The sequence below is a fragment of the Struthio camelus genome, chromosome 22 (assembly GCF_040807025.1).
Source record: "Struthio camelus isolate bStrCam1 chromosome 22, bStrCam1.hap1, whole genome shotgun sequence".
Lineage (NCBI taxonomy): Eukaryota > Metazoa > Chordata > Aves > Struthioniformes > Struthionidae > Struthio > Struthio camelus.
Window position 1 is genome coordinate 7,920,021 of NC_090963.1, and position 22,106 is coordinate 7,942,126.

The following is a 22,106-nucleotide window of genomic DNA, read 5'->3' on the forward strand; positions in this document are numbered from 1 at the left end:
GACGCCAGGGTGATGGGCTCGCAGCAGGGGGAGGGAGCGCCCGTTGGGCTAGGGCTTGTCGCCCAGCGGCTTTCTCTTCCCCCGAGCTGTGCTTCTACCATACGCCGGTGTTTATTTGGGTTGCCGGGGCAAAATATTGCATTTCCTGGCTGCGCTGGCAACCGCAAGCCTTCTAACAGAGGTGAGAAGCGGGGGGGGGGAAGTGACTTAAACCCCCTCCCCGCTTACGTTGGGTTTTTTTTTTGTTTGTTTATGAAACAAGCCGTATATAATGAAATCATCCCCGTGTGTCACATCCTGCCTGGTTTTTCACAGGAGACGCTCACGTTTTGTTCTGACCCTCCACCACTCACTCCACACACCCCACTATACAGATATATACATATATATGTGTGGATATATAATGTTGCTGCAACTTTCTCACTTGCGGGGGGTGGGGGGGAGTGATTTGGGGCCAGAAATAGCAATTTCTCACGGGCGCAGCCAGCGCAGGCGGACGCACCTTTTCGTGCTGCGCCCGTCCCTGTCGAGCCTGGGTCCTGTTCCCGCGCCCGGGACCCTCCCCGGGTCCCCCCTCCCGGTTAGGACCAGCAGGGCTGCAGCAAGGGGCTGTTTTCGATCCCCTTCCTTGCCCCAAATGGGGCCGTGGTGCAAAACCAGCACCGAGTACGCAGGCGTGCCGAAGGCAAAACGCTGCTAAGGCGAGCAAGAGCTTTTCTCTTCTTTTTCCGGCAGAAAAGCGCAGGGAGTTTTTGCCTTTACGGCAGCAGATCTCACCGCTCATCGGGCTGAACGGGGCTGGGAGAGGAGAAATTGTTGGTGCCTCCAAGGCGGCCAGCAAAGGGCACACGGGAGGGCCGAGGAAGCCCGGACCCAAGCGATGCAAAAGGCTCTTCGGTGGCCAAGTTTAAGAAATTCCCCTCCTGGCTTCACTTTTCCTTAAGTGAGAGTTTCTTTAGCCCAGCTCACTGGGGGAACAGCGGCTTTGGGATAACCAAGGATCCTTATATACACACACCCACACACACACACACACCCCTCTAATATATATATATATATTTATATTTATATATATATTTATATATATATATAGGTATAAAAAGATGGGGGTGATGATATTCCCTCCACCTCACCCTCGGGGAGGGCGGTGGGACCTTCAGCGCTGTTATTTTTGGATTGCGTTACACATCTGCCCGTAAGGAAAGCTTCGCTCCCCGGCAGGGCAATAAAACAGGCAAAAAAAAAAAAAAGAAAAAAGGTCCTGACCTCATCAGTAAAACCGTAACTGCATTTCTCAGGGAGAAATCCTTTTACGGGGTGCAAGTTTAGGGCTGGAGGAGGGAAGTAAAAATCGGGGCTCGGACCCGCTAACCCTGTGCTTGCGGGATCGGTGGGGATAGGGTGGCACGGGGCAGGGATGCAATTACACCGGAGCTTCGTTAAAACACTGCCGCTTAACGTGCGGAGCAGCCAAGACGATACCTGTGTTTTGTTTAGCCCGGATAGCGCCTTCCTTCAGAGGCCTTTGAAATAGCTTCCCGGCACCGAAAAACCTTGTGGCTGAGCGGGAAAAAAAAATTTCAGTGGGAAATTGCTCTCTAGTAAATGCAAATTATCACCGAGACCTGCCACGAGCCGTGTTTTCGAGCGCTCCCCTCCGAGCAGGACCTAAGGCTCATGGACTAGGACCAGTGAGGACCTCAGACTCCTCATGGGCTTAGGCTATAGTGCGCCGGATACAAAATTTGCTGAGAAGGCCAGTTTGGATTCTGTGCAAAACCCAGATTGTTTCGCCAAATCCCCATCCCAGCTGCTGACGTTCGGAAACCCAAACGGCGTCCTCGCTGCCGGGACCGTCCCTGCTTGCCCGATAGGGGTTGTCACATCTGGCAACCCTCGCAAAGTGCTTTTTTTGCCTCCCAAGATGCTGAAGAAACCCTTGCAGAGTGCCTTTTTTTTGGCTCCGATGATGCTGAAGACCGATTCCTGCAGCTTTCTAGCCGCAGGGACGGTTGGGCACCGGCCAGCGCAGGATGCAACCGGCCCCACCATGCCCGGGGCGAGGGTGCTGCAAGTGGCCGCTCTCTCTTCTCTCGTCTTCTCCCATTTTCTTTTCTGGCACCTGGCAGCGATTTATTTTTTCACCCTCCCTATGACCCTCGTGCGAAAAATAATGCCGTTGAAGGCTTCACTCTGCAGGTGGATTCAGACTTGCCTACAGAAAGCTTATTGCAGCCTCTGGGCCGCGGGCGGCTGCATGTTCAGCTTTGAGCTCCTCTTTGGCTTTTTTGTGTGTCTGCGTGGCGAGGTTTAGGCTCTGAGCTCAAGAGGACCAGAGCAATCTCTCTGCTGCATCTGCAGCATCTGATGTGCGGAGAGGTGAAACGTTAAGAGATCAGATTTAAAAAAACAAAAAAAAAAACAAAAAAAAAAACCAAAAAACCCCGAAGCGCCTGGGGGCACGGCAAGGCTTCCCGCTTCTGCAGCTTTTGCAACTTGGCTTCGCCTCCGGGCCGAGCGGAGCGTCCCCGACGCTGCGGCGCGGCCCGAGCGACCTCCCTGCAGCCGAGCCTTCTCCCCGCTGCAACCCCAACCCCGCTTCGTGCCTCTTCTTTTGTCACCCTTTTTTTTCCTGCCAGCAAATCACCTGCAAGGCGGTGTCTGAGCTGCCGAAGGCGCGTGTGCCAGGCAGACCTCTTTCAACGCCTGGGCTGCCGGCTCCGGGGCGCGGGGTTTGCAGCGGCGATCAATGCGAGTCGCTCGGGCTTGGGCGACCGACTGCCGCTCGCGCCTCCGACGTCCTCCCGGGGCAACTTCGGGAGGGATTTTTTTTTTTTTTTTAAAAAAAGACCCGTGTGGACCTGGGAGCACATTTTTGGTGGGACGCAAGCCCTTAAATCGTTCGGCGACCTCGCGCCTTTGAAAGGCAGAGTCTCTGTGCGTACCTCTGATTTATTGCAGGGTTTTATTGCAGGGTTTTATTTCCGTTCCTGGAGTGACCCGCTGATTTACCTGCTCGGACTTCATAAAAAGACTCTTCTGGGCAATTCCTGAATCAATCGCGTTTCTGCCTGACCGGATGGGACGGGGAGAATAAAAAGAGCCGCCCGGCGTTTCGGTGGCGGCAAGCACGGCCACGGAGGGAGGTGCCGAGCTGAGGGCGAACCTGTGATGCTGAGCCCAGCGCATCAAACCATCGCAGCCTTTTCGGTGAGGCCGGAAACGAGGCACAATAATTATCTGGTTTCGGAAGGTTTTGAGCTCATTAAGAAAGAAAACGGTCCGAACGCGAGAATTTTTAAGGCTGCGATTCGCTGCTGCTTGGGAAGCGCCTCCTCTTTTATTGAAACACAACGAAGGGAATTAATGTTGCTGAGCCCTGTGATTGCCCTTTCTCACGGCTTTCCTAGCCCGCCCATTGCCTGCGCCTGCAAACGGAGCGAAGACGCCCTGGAGGCGGCAGCGAACCCCAAAGAGCTTGCGCTCCGGCAAGGCGGGCGCGGGAAAGCGCGGGTTCTCCGGCGGTTCTCCGAGCCTGGTGCCGCTTCCACGGCTCCTGGCTCTGTCCCCGACTCCGATGCCACCGTGTCGCCGGAGCTTGGGTGCCGGCGCAACGTTTTCCTCCTCCATCCTGCCCTGCGGTTATTTCCCAGGCACTGTGACCCCAAGCGGTGAGAGGGCTGAAGATGCTGGAGGAGCCTCCTCCAGCCGGTATTGCTCACAGATTCGCAGGATGGTTGAGGTTGGAAGGGACCTCTGGAGATCATCTAGTCCAACCTCCCTGCTCAAGCAGGGTCACCTAGAGCATATTGCCCAGGATCACATCCAGACGGCTTTTGAATATCTCCAGGGAAGGAGACTCCACAACCTCTCTGGGCAACCTGTGCCAGTGCTCTGTCACCCTCACAGTGAAGAAGTTTTTTCTCAGGTTCAGATGGAACTTCCTGTGGTTCAGTTTCTGCCCGTTGCCTCTTGTCCTGTTGCTGGGCACCACGGAGAAGAGACTGGCCTCATCCTCTCGACACTCCCCCTTCACATACTTGTACACGTTGATGAGATCGCCTCTCAGTCTTCTCTTCTCCAGGCTGAACAGGCCCAGCTCTCGCAGCCTTCCTTCCTAGGAGAGGTGCTCCAGCCCTCTAATCATCTCGGTAGCCCTCCGCTGGACTCTCTCCAGGAGTGCCATGTCCCTCTTGTCCTGGGGAGCCCAGAACTGGACACAGTCCTCCAGGTGAGGCCTCCCCAGGGCTGAGGAGAGGGGCAGGATCACCTCCCTCGACCTGCTGGCAACACTCTGCCTAATGCACCCCAGGAGACCATTGGCCTTCTTGGCCACAAGGGCACACTGCTGGCTCATGCTTAACTTGTTGTCCACCAGCACTCCCAGGTCCTTCTCGGCAGAGCTACTTTCCAACACGTCAACCCCCAGCCTGTCCTGCTGCAGGGGATTATTCCTTCCTAGGTGCAGGACCTTGCACTTGCCTTTGTTGAACTTCAGGAGGTTCTTCTCTGCCCACCTCTCCAGCCTGTCCAGGTCCCTCTGAATGGCAGCACAGCCTTCTGGTGTGTTAGCCTCTCCCCCCAGTTTAGTATCATCAGCAAACTTGCTGAGAGCACGCTCTGTGCCTTCCTCCAGGTCATTAATGAACACATTGAACAAGACTCCTCCAGCCTTTTCCCACCCTGCCTGGCAAAACAAGGCATTCCACAAGGAATAGCTCCCCGGGTGAATATGAGCATGAGCCTTGAGTTTCCACCCGCACCTGATGTTATTCTAGGGCACCTTAGGGCCCCGGCGGGTGCTACGCGCCTACGAACGGCCGCCGAGGGTGTTATCTCCTGGAAAACAATACTTCTTGGCTGAGGGCGAACGCGAGGCAACAATAGCGGCCAAACGCCTGAACTTAATTGGGGAGGGGGAAAAAAATGACGATTCCTGCTTCTGCCTATTTTTAAAAGCCACCTCTCTGCAAGGGGGTTCGTTGCAGCTGGAGCGGCAGGCAGCTGTGAGTGCTGCCAACTGCCCCGCTGCTGCCACCTCTTTCCAAGGTGCTTCGCGGGCCCTGGCGTGCTGGAAAGGCCGAATATGAATATTTGCTCTCACCTAAACTGAGCAGTTCCTGCCCGCTGCCCAAGTGTTGCGTGAGCCCCCCAAGCCGGGGCCGTGCTCGGTGGCTGGGCCAGCACGACCACGTCGAAACCTCAGCCCTCCATCCTCTGTCTCCTTCGTCTTCCTCGCTGAAGGTCCCTGCTGCCCGGCCGACGTGGCGGTCGGCCGCATCGCTCCAGGAGGAGCTCGCGTTGCCCTGGAGCGGGGCGTTAATAAAGCCAAGAGTATCTCGGGCTGCCGACCCGCCGGTGAAGGGTGCGCGTGGCGCCGGAGCGGCTGGGATAAAGGGGCAGGAGAGCAGCAGGGCCGTGCAGGGACAACGGCGAATAACTCTGGTCCGGGAGGGCAGCGCCCCGGGCCTGCGGGAATTTGGGGAAAGGCAACGTGGCGCAGGAAAAGCGACGCTCTCGCTTATTAATAGAGGGATTTTTTTCCCCCCACCCCAGCACGGAAAAAAAACCAGGGTGAGAAGGCACCAAACTGAATTCAGCAGTTCTCCGTCCTGCGCGAATCAGCGATATTTGGCTTTCGAAGTCGCCTCGCCACTTGGGGGAAACAGGCCGGAAATACCGCGGCGCGTTTGGGCAACGCGGCCACGCGCCGGCTCCCCTAGCGAGCGGGATCTGATAGTTTCTTCCTTGGAACCGAGCCTGGCAGCATCCCAAATTAAAGGGAAAAAAAAAAAGAAAAAGCAAGCGGCTGTCCATGCTCAGTGACCGGATTCCAGGAATTGAGACTTTTGGGAGGAATACTGAGTCGCGTGAGACGCTCATACCAAACTGTGCAACGTGGCATAGGCGGGCAAATCCAGCCAGCTGCCAGATACGGAGAAATTTCGCTCCGCTTTTACCTCTTTACGCCCTCCGAGCTTTTACCCTCGGTCTCCAAGTCGTTAATCCGCCGTGACGTGCAATAGGAGGCTGCTTTCTTGAGTGGGATTTTTGGCTGGTGAGGCACTTCTGCGGCGTTTAGCCTTCGACTGCGAGCGGGAGCAGGGTTGCCGTCAAGAAACGACCCTCGAAGACAGAGAGATACGCTGAGGGAAAGCCGGGAATTGGATTCAGCGTAGGAGCAGCTTGGAGGCTACTCTGGCACTGATGAATTAGGGAGAAACTGGAAGAGCAGGGGAGCTTCAAGGGATCGTCCGTGTTTTGCCGTCGCTCCGCTGAGGCTGAGATTTCCCGGGATGCTGCAACCGGCCCCCAGCAGCGGCCGCGGCCGGGGCTGAGCTCCTGCGGCGCCGTGCGGGGATGCCCGGAGGTTGCCCGGAGCGGGATTTTGGGTGGTGTGGGTAGTACCCCTCGTCCTCCTCACCCTGGTGCACGCACGCTCTTTCTCTTGGCACCATCTAGTGGCTGTAGGGACGGAGAGCCTTGGTCTGCTTCGGGGCCAAGGTGCCCTCGAAACCGGGGTTAAACTTGGGCATGCAAAAGAAGAAGAAAAGAAAAAGAGCAAAACCTCATCCGGGCTTGTAGCAAACCTCACCGCCTTGGGGCTTTGCATCTCCGCACCCTGCTGCCCGGCGGGACTGGTGGCTTCTCCTCCTCGCCACGGCACCTCGGATCACCTCCGCACCTCTTGAGGACCGCGTTTCCATCCAAACCCTTGTGGACCAAATTTAGGGCATCCTAGCTCCCTCCATCCAGTAGCCCAAATTGAGCCCCCTCCACAGGCTCCCTTTGATTTTCCTTGCTAGGAAGCCCTGTTTTTACCAAAAAGAAGTGTTACATGGTGGAGATGGGATGCTGAGGGTCGCATCTCCCTGCCTCTCCAGGGGAGGTGATTTGGGCTGAAGGTGCCCAACCGAGGGCTGGTAAGGTCCAAATTAGCCCCAAAATGCCCACACAAAATGCCACCTTCCTGCTCCGGGGCAGCAAAGGATGGCATTTGGGAACGTTGTAAGTTTTAAAGCCCATCTCCAAAGTGGAAGCAAAAAAAAGAGCCCACCTCCTCAGAAAAATGTATTTCCAGCATTTAGTGCTTGTGCCTGGTGCTGCATTAGCAGCCTTAGGAACAAGGCTGCAGCTTTCAGAAGATTTTGTAGGAGTTAATCGCCAGGAAAATGGAAAAATGCTGCTTGTTGTCCATGTGGGATTCTTTTTCTTTTTTTTTTTTAATGGATCATTTAAAAATATCCAGCAAAAAAGCTTTCCTTAAAAACACGGAACTGAGGAGATTAATTGCTATTTGTCAAACCGTGGGTGTGGATTGCTGCGTAGGAAATGTCAGATGGAGGAACGTATTTCATCCGGGGAGAGAAGGCCAAATAGAAAGAAGGAGAAAAAGGGCTGCTAGAAAATTTTCACCCAGCTGGTGGGTTTTGAATCCTTATCTCTCCCACTTCTTATAATCCCAGCCAAGAGCTTCCACTTCTTCCCGAAACATAAGCAAGGCAGAAGAGGCCTGGGAATGCATTTCCAGTTGACGTGACATCCTCCAGACACGGAGCAACCGGGGGCTCGGTGCTTTTTTGCCTCTTACTCTCGATGCAGACAGTAGCTCTGCAGCTCCAAAAATCCCCAGATGAACTAGGAAACAGTAATGCATGGTGGGAACGTTTGCGAAGGAAGGCTTTGTTGTAACAGAAAATGCCATTTCTGCAGAATCCAAAATGCCTAAAAGACAAATATTTCAATGTCCTGGAAAATTTCAGAGGGGAAAGGATGGGTAACGGCGCTCCCGTGTCACCTGCTGCCTGCTCTGAGACCTTGCATAGCGCTGGTGAAGGGGTTGCTGCTTGCGTGTGACCTCTGTCCCGTGTTACACCCATGCTACAGCTGGGTAAACTGAGGCGCTCTCCCCAGGGGACTCCGAGCTGTGTTTTCTGGACTGTGCTGCCTTACACCAGCTCTCAGGAGGCAAAACCCAAGGAAGCGACACTAGCATTTCAAAGGGGGATGCTGTGCAACACGTCAACTCCTTGGACCCCCTTGCGTTTCATGGTGGCGTTACCATCGGCCATCCGCCTTGCGGAAGCACCCAGACCTCTCCCTGGGCTCCCAAGCAGCGTGGTGGCCCCTGGGTACCAACCAGACGGTGCCTGTCCCCAAACTCTCCCCTGGCAGCCCGCTTTGGGGATGTTGCATGAAGCTGGCTCCCTGGGGCCGTGTCTGGCCGCCCCAGCAGAAGTCCTGACTGAGCCCTTGTGGGTGCTGGGACCCCCAGGAGAAACCCGGACTCTGCTGGCTCCAGCGAAGGCAGCTGGCTGGGGGCCTGGAGGAGGCAGCAAAGGATTTAGCCGTGTGTCTGCAACCCGTCAGGGGGATGCTGTGAGCAGAGAGGACTCCCGTAAGTGATGGATCATCCGCAGAGGCTAGATCCAGCGTGATATATGGCTGTGGCCAAGGGCGTCTGCTTGCAGGCTGCGAAAGCTTCGTGATGCTCTCCTGTTTCAATCACCGCCCTGCACTCTGCATAACCCAAAAGAGAGGTCCCGTATGCTCTCCGGAGAGGGAGATCCAGGCAGGAGGGATAAGGGAGATCCCTAGAAGAGGGGAGAAGGCACCACATTACCTACCGTTAACATGAACTAGCATATCTGGACCTTCTTGGGCCGCCTGTGGTGTCTTTGGCCAGCCCCAGTGGTAGGGGAGAGGTCCGTCTTCCCATCCCATCTCTGGTATTTTAATCGGTTGCTAAAGTGTGGCAGAAAACCCCAGTTCCAGCGCTTCCTATTATTCAAAAATAAAAAACAAATGTTGGACTGCGCATCCCGGAGTTCAGATCAGGGGAAAAGCCACAAATCTCCCGGCCGTCTGGGATCTTTTGTTTATCGCTGCGGTTAATCCCGTTTTTGGGTCTCCCGGGCTCAGCCTCGGAGGAAAGATGAATGAGGTGCGTCAGACGCTCACCTGATTAGCTTGGCTAATTCAATGATTTTGTGCTTTTCTGAGGCCGCTTTGGCAAGGGAGGCCGGGCAATTTCTGCGAGCAGAGAGTCGAGTCACCAGCTCGCCAAGGGGAACAAGCCGGGCTCTCCTTGTGCAGGGAGCACGTCAGCAGAAAAAAAGGCCAAGGCAGGTATTGGGGGAAAAAAAGCCTCTCTGCCACCACTTCGTGGGCCTCAACGTCCAGTTGGCCCCAGGCAAGAGTCTAGCAATGCAAAAACCTTCCTTTTACCTTTTTTTCCCACTGGGGTGTCCCTGAGCCAGGGCTGGGCTTTGCCACTGGCTTCTGTACGGCCCGGGTCATGTCACTTTCCCTTTCGGTAGCACAGAAAATAAGGAGATAGTCTTCTATAAGGTGCTTTTTGACCTATTGCTAGGTAAGGATTGGATTTTCATTGCACGTCAGATTAAAGGACGCCTTTGAACTAGGGGGTCCCAGGATGAAGTTCCCGCAGAGCCAGCGCGGCAGGCAGCGCGCCGTATCCCCCCGAACCAGCCTACCAGAAACATTGCAAATACTGCAAAAATAGCAGCTTCTCCTGCTGGCAGGTGGGTGCCCATGAAATGGGCGGTGTCGATCAGAGATCAGCCACTGCAGTGACACAGCGGCGCGCGCTGTGTTTCCTTTTTGCTGCACAAAAAGGCGAAAAGAGGAAACTTCACCACGCTGTTTCGGGGGCTTTTGCTGTAAGAGGAGCCGAGAACCTGGCATCCTATGCAGCAAGATGTCACTTCTGCCAACCCGACAAGTGTCCCAGCGGCGTGCAAACGGAGCCAGGAGACTTTGGCATCTCAGCAACGCCACAACCTTGGTGCCGTGGAGCCCCGCGGAGGCAGGATGGGCCCGGGGAAGCTGCTCGGGGCCGCTGGCCTAGTAGGGAGGCGCGGGAAAAAAACGCAAACTCAGACCTGGGTACTGTCAAGTCTCCGATAAGTCGGGTTTTTGGAAACAAGAGTGGATTAACTGTGGTTCCCAGGGTGGAAAAAGCCCCGGAGTTATTACCGTCCAGACGCTGGCCCGTACCAGCCCTCCTCCCCCGCAGCCGACGGCTTGGCATGTCCCAGCTGCAGACAAAAGCCCTTCTGAAAAGGAGCAGGAGGCGCGCGCTGACTCCAGCCGGCGTGATTTATCGGAGCTGCTGGCATCCCGCGAGCCGGCCGGCGGCTGCTGCAGACGGAGGGCCTGATGCAGCACCTCCCCGCGGCGCCCACCGCCCTCGGGGAAGCGGGTGCTCAGCTCCGGCGGCGCGCATCCCTCCGAGGATGTCCTTCCCCACCTTTTCTTCCCCTCCCGGGGCGCCTCTCCTCTCTTTCTGCAGCCCGTCTATTTTAAGAGCCCCGCGCGCGTGCGTGCGTGCGCCCGCTCCTTCTCCCCCGCTCTCGCTCCCTGCCCGAAAAACAGCCGTCGCCTCCCATCTGGTCCGGGTTAGGAGCTCGTTCGCGGCGCGCACGGCCGGTGGGGCGCAGGGGAGGGGGGAACGGGACGCCGGGTGCAGACCCCCCTCGGGTGATGAGAGCGCGGGGCTGCTGCCGCTCGCCCCGGCCCCTGCCGCTCGCAGCCCCTCGCCGTGCCCCGCTGGCCCCCGCGCAACGCGGCGCCGCCGCCGACATCTGCTTCCAATTGCCGCTGCGTTGGAGCCGCGCTGGGAAAAGGGACGCTTTCGCCGCGCTTCGAGGTCTTAAAGGCACCGCGGGCGGACTAAACCCGACGCCTTCGTTGGCTCCCAACCCTGCGCTAAAAGATATCGTGCTGCCGGGGGATTACCGGCAGGTTTTGCCCTCGTTTAACACCAAAGTGGGGGGTTCTTCTTCTCTCTGTCCTGGGAAATCAGTACAGAACTGCTTCGGCTCTTTGAAAAATTCCATTTTTTTCCAGTCGGATCCTTGGGCCCAGCAGCAGACAAGCGATGCACGTGCCTGCGGGCTCGCAGGAGCCGTGCCTGTGCACTTCTTCGTGAACAGCATCGCAAAGCCACGGAGAAGACGGGTCTTTGGTCTAATCCAACACCAGCAGGCAGAGCGTAGGTTTGCTCTTAGGGGAGGGAGGTAAGGAAGAAAACAAACGCGTTTGAAAACAGAATATGTTTAATCCAAACCATAGTCCACAAAGATACCAGGCCTAAGCGTGCATTCGCAGCCAACGGGAATCGATAGAAAGGCGGGCTTGTAGTTAACACTTGTCGCGTTCGGTGCGTCGTGTACAGCCATCACTTGCCTTTCATTCGAGTCCTTTCTGCACTCTTCCCTCATGCATTAATGCTCTTAAAGGAAAAACTGTAGCAATTTCATCACAACACTTCCTTGGCGCAGAGTGAAGAGTGAGAGCTGAGACCTTGCGTGCCAGGAGCAGCCTCCTTCCAGCCAGGCACTGGCTGAAGCCTTTCCAGACCCGTCACAAGAGGGAGACAAAAAGCCAACAGCGGCAAGACATTTGGCCTTGAAACATTGATTTACAACATAAAATGGAAACGTTTCATTTCCAAAATGAGAAGCAGAGTGTTTCAGCTCTTCCTGTGTTGGGGGTTGCATAGGAAAATGGCATGGGCTGAAAGTCTCCCTCCAGTTCGAAATGCATTTTCCACAAAATGCAATTTCTGCATTGTTCCAGACTCTGTTTCCTGGTTAGTAAAATACTTTATCTGGAAGACCTGTGAGCCTGACTAAAGGAAAATTGTGCAACTATCAGCGAGAGCTGCAAGGAAGAAGACTGAGGTCTTTTACATGCCCAGAAGATACTTCCGTGCTCCGGACCTCTGTCACGGTGGATTTATGCAGCTCCACAAGAAGGAAGCAGACATGTCAAGCTCACACTTCCTTCAACTTGATCTTCTCCCGCACCCACTGACATTAAGCAGCATCCTTTGCCCGCTGCTGATACCACACAGTCTGCTGACATCCTCCCACTCCAGCCCGTGAAGGTCATCACCACCTAGCGTCAGCCAAATTAGCCACGTGTGCAGCCAGCACATCAGCCCCGGGCCAAAAGGCCTCATTAGGAGCTGTTTATCTTCATCCTCACGACAGATAACCTCGACAAAACGAGCATCTAGGGTCACACGCTCTATACACTCCTGCAGGAAAGCCCTCCCTGGGCGGGCGCCTTTTGGGCCGAGAAAGTTCAAGAATGGGGCAGGCGAAGGGAGCTGCCATGCCAGGAAGACTGGAGCCACTAGACCAATGTGGACCCTATGAGGTGGCAAGGGACTGTGCTGCAGCCCCCCCCCCAGGTCCACCGCAGAGCATATACAGCGGTGACATGTTGCTCGGCACAGCCCTTTGGTGTTCAGGCCACCAGTCGCTTTTAAGGAAAGGACCCTACAGCTACATTTGTGCATTAGAAACTGGAGGGAGTATAAAAGAGCTGTCTTTAAAACACTCAAGATGTACTCAAAGCTCAACTGAAATGAGCTGTGAAATCTTAGGGTGGTGCCAGGATTGGGAAAGAGCAAGAGGAAAATCTGTTCCAGAGGTTCAGAGGGCTTAAAACTTGCATTTTGTTGAAAAAAGGACCACATTAGACTTCTTCCTCCTTCTCCCCCACCCACATGAGCTCAAGCACTGGAGGAACCTTGTGGTGGGACCAGTGGAAAGTGGTTTCTAAAATTAGGCTGGACAAAGCTTTGAATAGCTGAGCGAAAGTGTCTACGTTGACAGAAGTGGGAAGGCTCAGCTAAAAATGGTCAGAAAAGGAGCTTTATCTGCCTGTCTTACAGCACGGGCTGTGCAGGTGCTCATGCCGCCTCAGCTCAACCAGTTTTGCATGATGCTGGGAGCCAAGATGTGCTACAGACCCTCTTCCTGGGTCTGCATATTCAGAGTACGTGAGAGCCTCATGACTCGCAGTGCTGAGGTGAGCAGGATGAACGGACTCCCGTTTCTGGAGGATGCTGGAATTGCTCCACGGTTTCCTTCTCCCCGCGCGCTCAGCGTTTTGCTTTATTTTCCTAGAAACCGAAATGCCAGGAGACGGCCCATCGTACCAGCCGTCTGCCTTGCCGATCCAGCAGAGAGAATTACCGCTAATATTAATAGCTGCCCTTTATTTCAACTTGCTGACACCGTGAAGATGGTTTTAATTAAAACTCGTTAGCGGCAACCTGTTACTGAAAATGAGCGTGGCTAACCCAATTATGGAGCTGACTCCATAACAATCCTGCTCTTCCCAGAAACCTGTCCTGAGCGCCCACCTACCTCGCCGCCCTCCTCCGCAGGGACCCTGTTCCCAAGGATAAGGGGGTCTGATATCCCAGACAGGTGGAAAGCTGGGCCTTTGGGTGCTGCAGAGATTTCCCAGAGGCGGCCGGGGCCTTGGACGCGGTCAGAGAGGAGGGCAGGGAGGGACCGAGACACCTGTGGTTGTGCCAGCCGCTGCGGCCACGTTTGGCAAGGAAGGAGAAGGCAGACGGATGGACAAGACACGGTGTGGAGGGTAGGCAGACCCTACAACCCCCACCCGCTTTTGCAGGCGGTCCTCCCTGTGGGCCCAATTCCCCCAGTTTGTCCTAGTTTGTGCAGAGCAGTGATTTGAGCTATGGAGCAAGGTTTGGGCACAGAGGGCCTCAGCCAAAGTACCCCAAAACTTCAGGTTTATCCCCAGAGCGTGACCTTGAGTCTGCAAAATGCAGACCTGGCTCTAGCACAGCATTTTCCCCAGCTTTCGGCTGTAGTTCAGGAAATTTTACCTGCTCAGGGTAAAAGGGGAAACCAACGGGGCATCTTTCCCAGCAGAAACGGCACGCGGCGCCTGCTCGCTGGCCGGCTGGGCAGGCTGCAAAATTCAGCTCCCGGGGGCCTGAGCATCCCTGCTGCGGGGCCTTTCGGACGTGCCTCCTCCGGCTCCCACCGAAGCCTCGTGCAAAGAGCAAAAATTATGAATGGCTCCTTCCCCCCGCTGGCCCCTTTCACTCATGCTTCGCTATCCCCCGCCGGCAGCTGGTTCCCATTAGCTTAAGAGCTGACAAGGTGCAGGGCTGGAGCGGAGCCTCCCCTGGCAGGTAATTTTGACGAGATGCAGAGGGTCCGGGCCGGGTGTCTCTGATGGGTTTCCGGTGCTGTTATCAGCTCTGCCCGGCTCCCCCCTCGCCAGACGTCTGCCCTTTGGCGGAGATGCGGGGGGAGTACCTGCGTCTGCCCAGCATTCGTTTCCTTGGGGCTGGATCACTTAATTTTTTCCGCTTACGCGGCAATTTGGAAAGGGGATGGGAGGAGGGAAGGTGCGGCGCGCTCCCCGGGGTGTCCACCCCGAGCCGGGGAGCTCGGCGGTGCAGCCGGCCGTGGAGCACCGCGGTCTCCGTCCGGAGATCGCCCGCAGCGCCAGCCCCACGGTGTATACGCACACGCCGCCGCGTCTCACCCGTCTGCGGGAACTCTCTCTCTGGCACACCTGGCTGAGACGCGTTTACAGCCGTTTCTGTCCCCGCAGCAGGAATAACTCAGGCACGCGTTGCGGAGGGATGACCCAGCCTTGACGTCTTCCCAGGCCGCGGACGAGCCATCGCAGCATCCTCACCCGCATGGAAGGATGCGTGAGGCCGGGTACCGCTGGGGTCGGATGCGCTGCCCAGCTCGGCCAGAAGCAGGGCTGGCCGCCTGGGGTGAGATGTCCTAGACCAGGGTTCGGGTGGCAGGAGATCACCGAAAGGGCAAACAGAGATACTGAAAAGGCAAAGGAGGCTCTCGAAAGGCATCGGAGTCTGAAGGCAGCGAAAGCTTTTTGCAAACCTTCGCACTTCCAGAGGGGTTTTCCCCAGCTTTGCATGCAGCGATGAGCTTGTAAAACCTCAGCGCAGCCTTTGGGTCCCCACCCTGTGAAGGCACCAGGAAGATCTCCCACCAGGCATGGTGCCCTTTCCGGGTAGCTCCCTGTGGCCGGCCAGCTGCGGCTCCTCCTGCAAATTGGGGCCGCGCATTTAGTCATCAAACACTGCTTCGGCTCTCAGGCTTTTCCTGAACAGGCTCACTATTCATCCAGGAGGTTAGCTTAGGCTGTGAGGCCAGTCAAGGCTTAGCGATTACGTGTATTGATTTAAAAAATAGAAAAAAAATAAATAGGTGGCTCTTCTTCCAGGCACCTGTGGATTCGCTGCCACAAGCCGGGATGAAAAGCGCACCGCTGGGCTGCGGCGCAAACAGTGCCGCTGTGCCCCTGGATGAACTAACAACCTTCCTCTGAGCGGGACACCTCCAACATTATTTTGTAGTTCTGGAGCAGGACTTAGAGCCACGCGAGCTTGGACGCACCACTGGAGTTACGGGAGCTGGAGTACTGATTGCACGGCAGGGGAAAAGGATTTGCTGTTGGGGCGTGTGGGGAGGAAACGCAGTTTGGCATCTCCCTCTTTAGTGTAGGCCATAGTGAGATGTGCTACCTTGCATTAACTGTGAATTAAGGGTGTGTGAGCGGGTACCTGCAGAGCTACGGTGGTTCGCCTAAACAGGGGTTACTTGTCAGATAACCCTGTATTTCAGCCCAGATGTCTAAAGCCGCTTCCCAGCTTTCTCCCAGCCCTGGAGTTTTTCAGCCAAAAATGTGTATTTCGAAATGCAAAGTGGAACCACTCATACAGAGCTCCCATCCCCGCGGGCCAGGTGTTTGCGGAGGATGCAGGCTCGCACCGCTGCGAGGGGCGGTGGGGTATCTCGAGTTGAGACCCAGGAGAGCGGGGAAACCTGGGCGTCGCGTAGGCGGCAGCCTTGGGATGCTCGTGCAGACGGGAAAACAGGACGCGGGGCAGATCTAGCTTGGGGAAACATCTGCAAGACGGCTCACAGCTGAGGATACCGAGTCCAAAAAGGCAGCTTGCTTTCTAAGTTAGCGTGTCAGGTGGCTAGTGAACTCCCGGTCGGGCTGAATGAGATCACGACAATTTTGTCTCCCTAGAAACTCCACGGCCGGCCTCATTTGCCTTCCCGAGCAGGGCTTATCCATTTCCATTGTACTTCATTAGCTGATAATCGGATAATTGCCTTCCCTTTATCTTCGGCATGGGCCGGGCAGGCAGCTCGCAAGCCTTCTTGCACCCACTGCATATTCCACATCGCCAATCCGATTAGCGGCGAGCCGTCATCCTTCTCTGCCAAACTTTGCGGCAACGGCTCTTCAGCCCGGCTGAACCCTCTCCCAGCGCCCGCTCAGCCCGTATTGCGCCGCCTTGCAAGCTGCCTGCCCCAAAATCAGGGCCCGGCAGGGGCTGCGGCCAATTTTCAGGGTTGCCGCGGGGCTAAAGAGGCATCGAACAGCTCAGCAGCTCCCTGAGCCAAAAGCTATCCCCACGTGGCTGTTTGCAAGGTCCTGCTGCACCCGGAGCTGTCTTCTCCCAGCCTACATCCCGCGGGAAATCCCTCTCGGCAGCCCGGTGCTGAAAGAGTGAACGCTTTGGGGCCGATCGCCTCTTGGTGGCGGTTTTCAGGAAAACAGAAGATGAAAGTCTGCCCGAGCTGGAAGGATTGAGTTCCAAGCGCAACATGTGAACGGAGCCTTTCGCACTGAGCGCTCTTTGTGCGACTGCCGTGACCTGCCCGTGAGCTGGAGGATTTTCATAAGGGAGCGATACGGGCGTTTGCCGAGCGTCAGATTTAATTATGGGGAAAGGGAGCGTTTCATCGCCCACATCTAAGGTGTTATCTGCTTCTTGATAAACAGTGTAACAGGAAGAGCTCAACTTTGCAAAAATGCCTTGTGTGGGGGGTGAGGTTCTTCATCTCGTCTGAAGGAAGGTAGAAAGAGGAGCTTAAATGCTTGGGGTCCGGCCAAGGACACGTCACCATAGCCCTGAGCTTCAGGCGCCGGGGGCCAGATGCAGGTTTTGCAAATGCCATTCGCTGCAGCCCAAAGCCCGGCGGTGCCGGGGATGCTCAGCCCCAGCAAGCCTGGCGGCGGTGCCCTTGCGGGTTTTAAAGGGCAGAGCATGCAAAGCCGTTATGAGGCCGCTGATACCACCCGCAGAGCTGCTACCCTGTTCGCTTTAAGGGGCATTTGGGCAAATGCATGCGCTGGACCGGCAGTTTAATTCTGCATTTCAGCCAGGCGAGGGCCCCTCTCTGGGACCCTCTGCTGGAGTCCGCAGTCCTTTCTCAGTGGCACAAGCAGGGACTTCTCCTCCACGAGGCCGCTTGTGGGAAAGCGTGGTGCGAACGCATCCTCGGCTGCTTACTCAGAGCGGTCAAAGGCCTCACGGGGATGACGGCAGGTTTGCAAGCTCCGGGAGGATGTTTAGGTTTACAAGGTGTCACTCATGCAGCCGAGGAGCAGGAACAGCACCACGTCACGGAGCGAGCTAATCGAGTGACTAACGGGCCAAATATTCACGCAGACGGACAAAAAGAGGCAAACAAAACCGGAGGCTGATCTGACGGCACATAAACAAGTGGGAGCTCTCCTGGGGGCAGACAGCTCTGCGGGGAGCCGGGCTGCCCTGTCTCCCCCTCCTAAAGGCACCGCGCTGCTTGAGAAAACAGGAGACGGGCACCGATCCTGCCCTCCTCTCCATATGCAGGCTGCCCCCCGCCATCAAAACCCACTCGCCTCGGACCACAGCCCCCGGCCCTAAATCCTTGCAAGGGTTGTCCCAAAGCAGGACTTTTGTTAGCGAGGTCCCAGCCCCATTGCAGCCGGGATGCAACATCCCAGCTACATCCTCGCTGCCGGGCAAGGCAAGGATGTTTCCCCTCCTAAGCTGCTGCTTAGGGGAAGCGTGCACGCTCCAAGCGTATTGCTGCACTGCTGAACGTGCTGAGATTTCACTTATTCGTATGGGGACGGAGGGTGCTCAGCACCGCGCACGAACCTCCCAGAACTTGGCCCACTTCTTAAAGAAGACCCAGGCTCTCCCAGACGAGGCCGGACTCCAGCGGTGGTCTTTGGTTTGTCAAGCACTTCAGGATGAAAGGCGCGCGGGAAGTGTCAAATATTATGCTAAATAGCTGCGCGAGAACTCCTGGATGTTTTAGGAGGGCTGCCAGGCGGCGAGCTGAGAAAAGCCCGACTCTCCCAGCATATTTATTTTCCAAAGCTTAGAGGTATTTAAACAGTAAGGTCGCAGCAGATAACCGGGCTGAGCGCACAGGTGCCCAGTTCGCTTCCTCCGTATGCGGGGTGGCGTGGAGATCCTGCGCACGAAGCAGTGCAAAACCGGCGCGGGTGACCCCCCGAAAAAGCAGGATGGCTGGAGAAAAGTTGAGGTCTGTCCAAGCCATCAGCGTGTTATTTGTGGCGGTTTGCTATCTGATATAATAAATGCGGGAGCGATCCAAACTAGCCATCTATTACTAATCATGGGGATTACAGCTTTAATCGCTGCCGGGAATGGATCTGCTCAAGGGCATTGCTGTTCTGGGACAGTAAACAGGATCTCTGGAAAGGATCCCACGCTCTATGGGTGGCCCAGGAGCCCCAAACCTGGCCGTGACATCTTGGGCTGCTTCCTCTCCTGGTACTCGCTTAAGGAGATGCAACCGGGGCTGCGTCAGGGCACCCAGAGGACGCGGCAGCAGCCAATGGAGCCGCTGAGCAGGGCCGAGGTCGGGCTTGCAAAACTCCCTGCTGTCATTTACTGATGCTAATCAGGCGGCAATAAAACCTGTGATTGCCCATCTCATAAGCTAGATCACAGGGAGAACAGGAAATGAGCTAAGTTAATCAAATTAGATGAAAGACAAGGAAAAAGGAGGCTGAAAATCCCATATGGGGAACAATTTTATTAGTGCTTTGCACTCCTGTGGAACGTTTTGACGGGAAGAGTTCAGGCATTAATTTGTCCGTTCAGTGCACTTAGCAATAGCACTGCCCGAGGTAAATGCATGGAGATGAGCACCGTTTCCACTTTGGGAATGGACAAGGCAGCTCGTTAGGATGGGAAGAAGGGTCCTAAAAAAGCTTTGAGATCTCACCATGACAGGTGAGGACCAGGCTGCCGCTTATGGCTGCAGCGTGCATCTGCCTAGCAGGGCACATGTAGCCCATGAAGACATATCTCTTGCTGCAATGCTCTCTTTTGCTAAAATGCAAATAAGCCCACACTTCTCTTCCTCTTAGATTAAGAAGGGATTTCTCGTCTCTCCCATCAGAGCCCGCATCCTGCTTATGCTATTTAAGACCTTGCTTAGGATGCAAGGTCTTCAGTGTGATGGTGAAGATGTAGACTTCTCCGTGCCCTGCTCTCCTGCTCTGGGTTACAGAAATGCGAATGTAAAGAGCGGGACACATCCTCCTGTCTTGATCTCACATTTGGTTCCTTCTTTCTGCTTTTTTCTGAATTTCCTTAACAGAAGGAATGAATATTTCATTACATTCTTTCTGACAATGAATTCTCTTGCAAGTCACCACAAAAGCCTGGCAAAAATATAGAAGACAAATACAAAATATTGTGCATGCATCACATTAAACCCATAACTTTCAGACCACCCAATAATACAGACTTGATATCGAATGATGGTTTAACCTTTCCATTTCTTATTAGTTTGGGGGTCATGCTGCTGCTTGTTGGCTTATTGTGGTCCCAAGGACAAGGGGTGACACTGAAGCTTGACAGAGCTAGGATCTCCTGGTGTCCTGTGGCCACGCAGATGCAAAGTTCAAGCCACATTTAGCAGCAGTCTCTGGTCTGTCCTGGGTAGCGTTGCTTCCTCCGGGGGGGACACCTCAAGGAGCATCGGCTCCTCCTCAGTCGAGGTTTTCCACATTGGAAAAGCTAGGTGTTCTTCCTCTTGAAGACCAGATACAAGCTGAGCAAGGCGGTGATGGTTTGAAACCAGGCCAGATTTGTTGATCCCATTTCTAAGCAAATAAAGGAATAATAGCCCCGAATATTGCTTTCCTTTACCCAGAAGATTTGGCAAAGACGTGTGACCAGGCCATGCTATCCCTTTGCCAGACTGCTGCACCCTAAGGGCAGGGCACGCCTTGCTGGCGTCAGGTGACTTGTCGCACTGGGGCAAGCAGGGGTAGCATTCACCCTCCACCACAAAGAGCCAGCATACAGATGCTCCGCACCTCAACTCTCACGTGAGCTCTTGCTCCGGTCCTTCATAGCGCCTGCATTTCACCTGACAGACAAAAGCCCTGGACAAGCCCTCACCCGAACACTGCCTGGGGGTACTGCTGTCCTGGAGATGTCCTGGCTCCACCAACAGCCGGCTCCCGTGACCCAGGCTAGGAAAGGAGGAGAACTCTTTGGAAAGGGATCCCATCTGCAGCTGGGTTAATGAATCCCACATGCAGGCCAGCTGAGAGTTATCCATTGGGAGGTTAAAGGGCTGTAACAGATACTACACAAACACAGCCTTTTTCAGCATCGCCACAAAGCAGATGCTCCTGCGCGCAGCAGGTTGGGATGGCTTCTCCTCCAGCTCCGGGGCCAAATATGCCACGGGCTAAATCTCTTAAGCTGCCAGGGCAGATTCATTGAGATCTATCTGAGAGATGCTCCAAAAGATCATCTGGGCGCGCGTGTCGGGGACAGCTCAAGGTCTTTGCAGTTACCTGGCCCCCAGGTTCTCGGTGGAAAGGTCAGACATGGAGGATGCGGTTGCAGGAGCACTGATTCAGATCTTTTTTTTTGGCTGGCATTTTTTAAAAAATGGTCAGAAAGTGCTACTTCATCAAAACTGAAGCAGCCCAAGGCCTGAACATCACCTTGGCTCTCAAAACAATCTGTGAATTGTGTACCAGGAGACTGGATGCAAGGGCATTCAAGGAAGTGACATGTTCCAACATCACAGTTAGCAGTAAAATAAGCAATAAGAGCAAGGGTGAAATGAAGCATTGGCCATCTTCCTGCCCTGTGCAAGAGGTCCTATGTTTTAGTCTACCAGGAAACCCCCCAATTATTCTTTTAGCCCCTTTGACCTGCCTTCAACACATTTCCCTCTGTGTGCAAAGAGGGAAAGAATTTGACTTGCAAATACTGTTTCAGTTCCTCATTGAGAAAGCAGCCTTTTGAGTAGCGAGGTGTTGCACTAGAATTGCTCCGCTGTCCACCACTGCCCCTCCTGCAGTCCCTGGTCCCCCCACCGCCTATGCAGCTGGAGCAAGGTCTTTCATATGGACCAAAGTGGGGTGAAGAAAGTGGATGAGTGAAAAGAAGCCTGTGCACAGCAGGCTGGAGAAAGGGATTTGATCTCCTCTCTTCAGAGCAGCTTCATTTTGAGTTGCTCCATACCAAGAAACAGTGCTTCAGGTGCACCAACACAACTGTGAGGCTCTATGCCCAGCGCAGGACAGCTGGCCAGGTTACATGTCCAATGCTTCGTGTAGTGCACGTCAGGCTCAGAGCTCAGGAATCTCCAACGCAACTACTCCCAGAGGTCCCCACTGCCAGAAGAGTTTGGGTTGGTGTGTTGGCCCAGCAGCCCCAGACGTTCATCTTCCTTCAGGTGGAAGTTTAGGCTATCTGCCCCAACCTGGTGGTGCTGTGGAAAACATCTGGGCTGCAATAGGTGTCATGCCCTACTTTCCAGCCACTTCACTCACTCGTCCGGACCTTGTCTCCATCCCCCCATGTCAACCACCTCCTATTCCGTGGGCACTTTAGCCTGGCCAGGGCCTTCGTTAAGTGGCCACCAGAACGTGCCGGGCACAGTGTACGGATCCCACCTTCAGTGCAGAGCTGCCTGGTGGAGGTTTTTTTTTTTTTGGGGGGGGGGGGGTGGCATTTACAAAAAAAAAGTCAGAAAGCACTAGTTTTGTCAAAACTGAAACTGTTCACAGAAAAGGGCTTTTGAACAAGTTTCCTGTTTCAAAAAAAAAAAAGAAAAGAAAAGAGAAAAAAAAAGCTTTTAGAATGCCTTGAAATTGTCAAGAACATCCTGTTTTTGACATTTAAAGAAAATTTGACTTTTGGTAGGCAATGAGTTTGTTAAAAAATAATAATTTTCTGGACAAATGGAGGGGAAAAGAAACCCAACCAACCCCCAAACTCAGATCTGCTTCAAAGCAATAGATTTTAGTGAGTCCCATATTCAAAGTTTGGGACTTTTGATTTATGAAAGGTAAAATTGAGACTGCCTGCTTTAGGAAGCGACAAGGTGTTCGATGTCTCAAAAGACGGTGTTGCACTGGAAAAAAAATCCCACTGAACTCAGATCACATGCAGAGCTGACTCATCTGATACT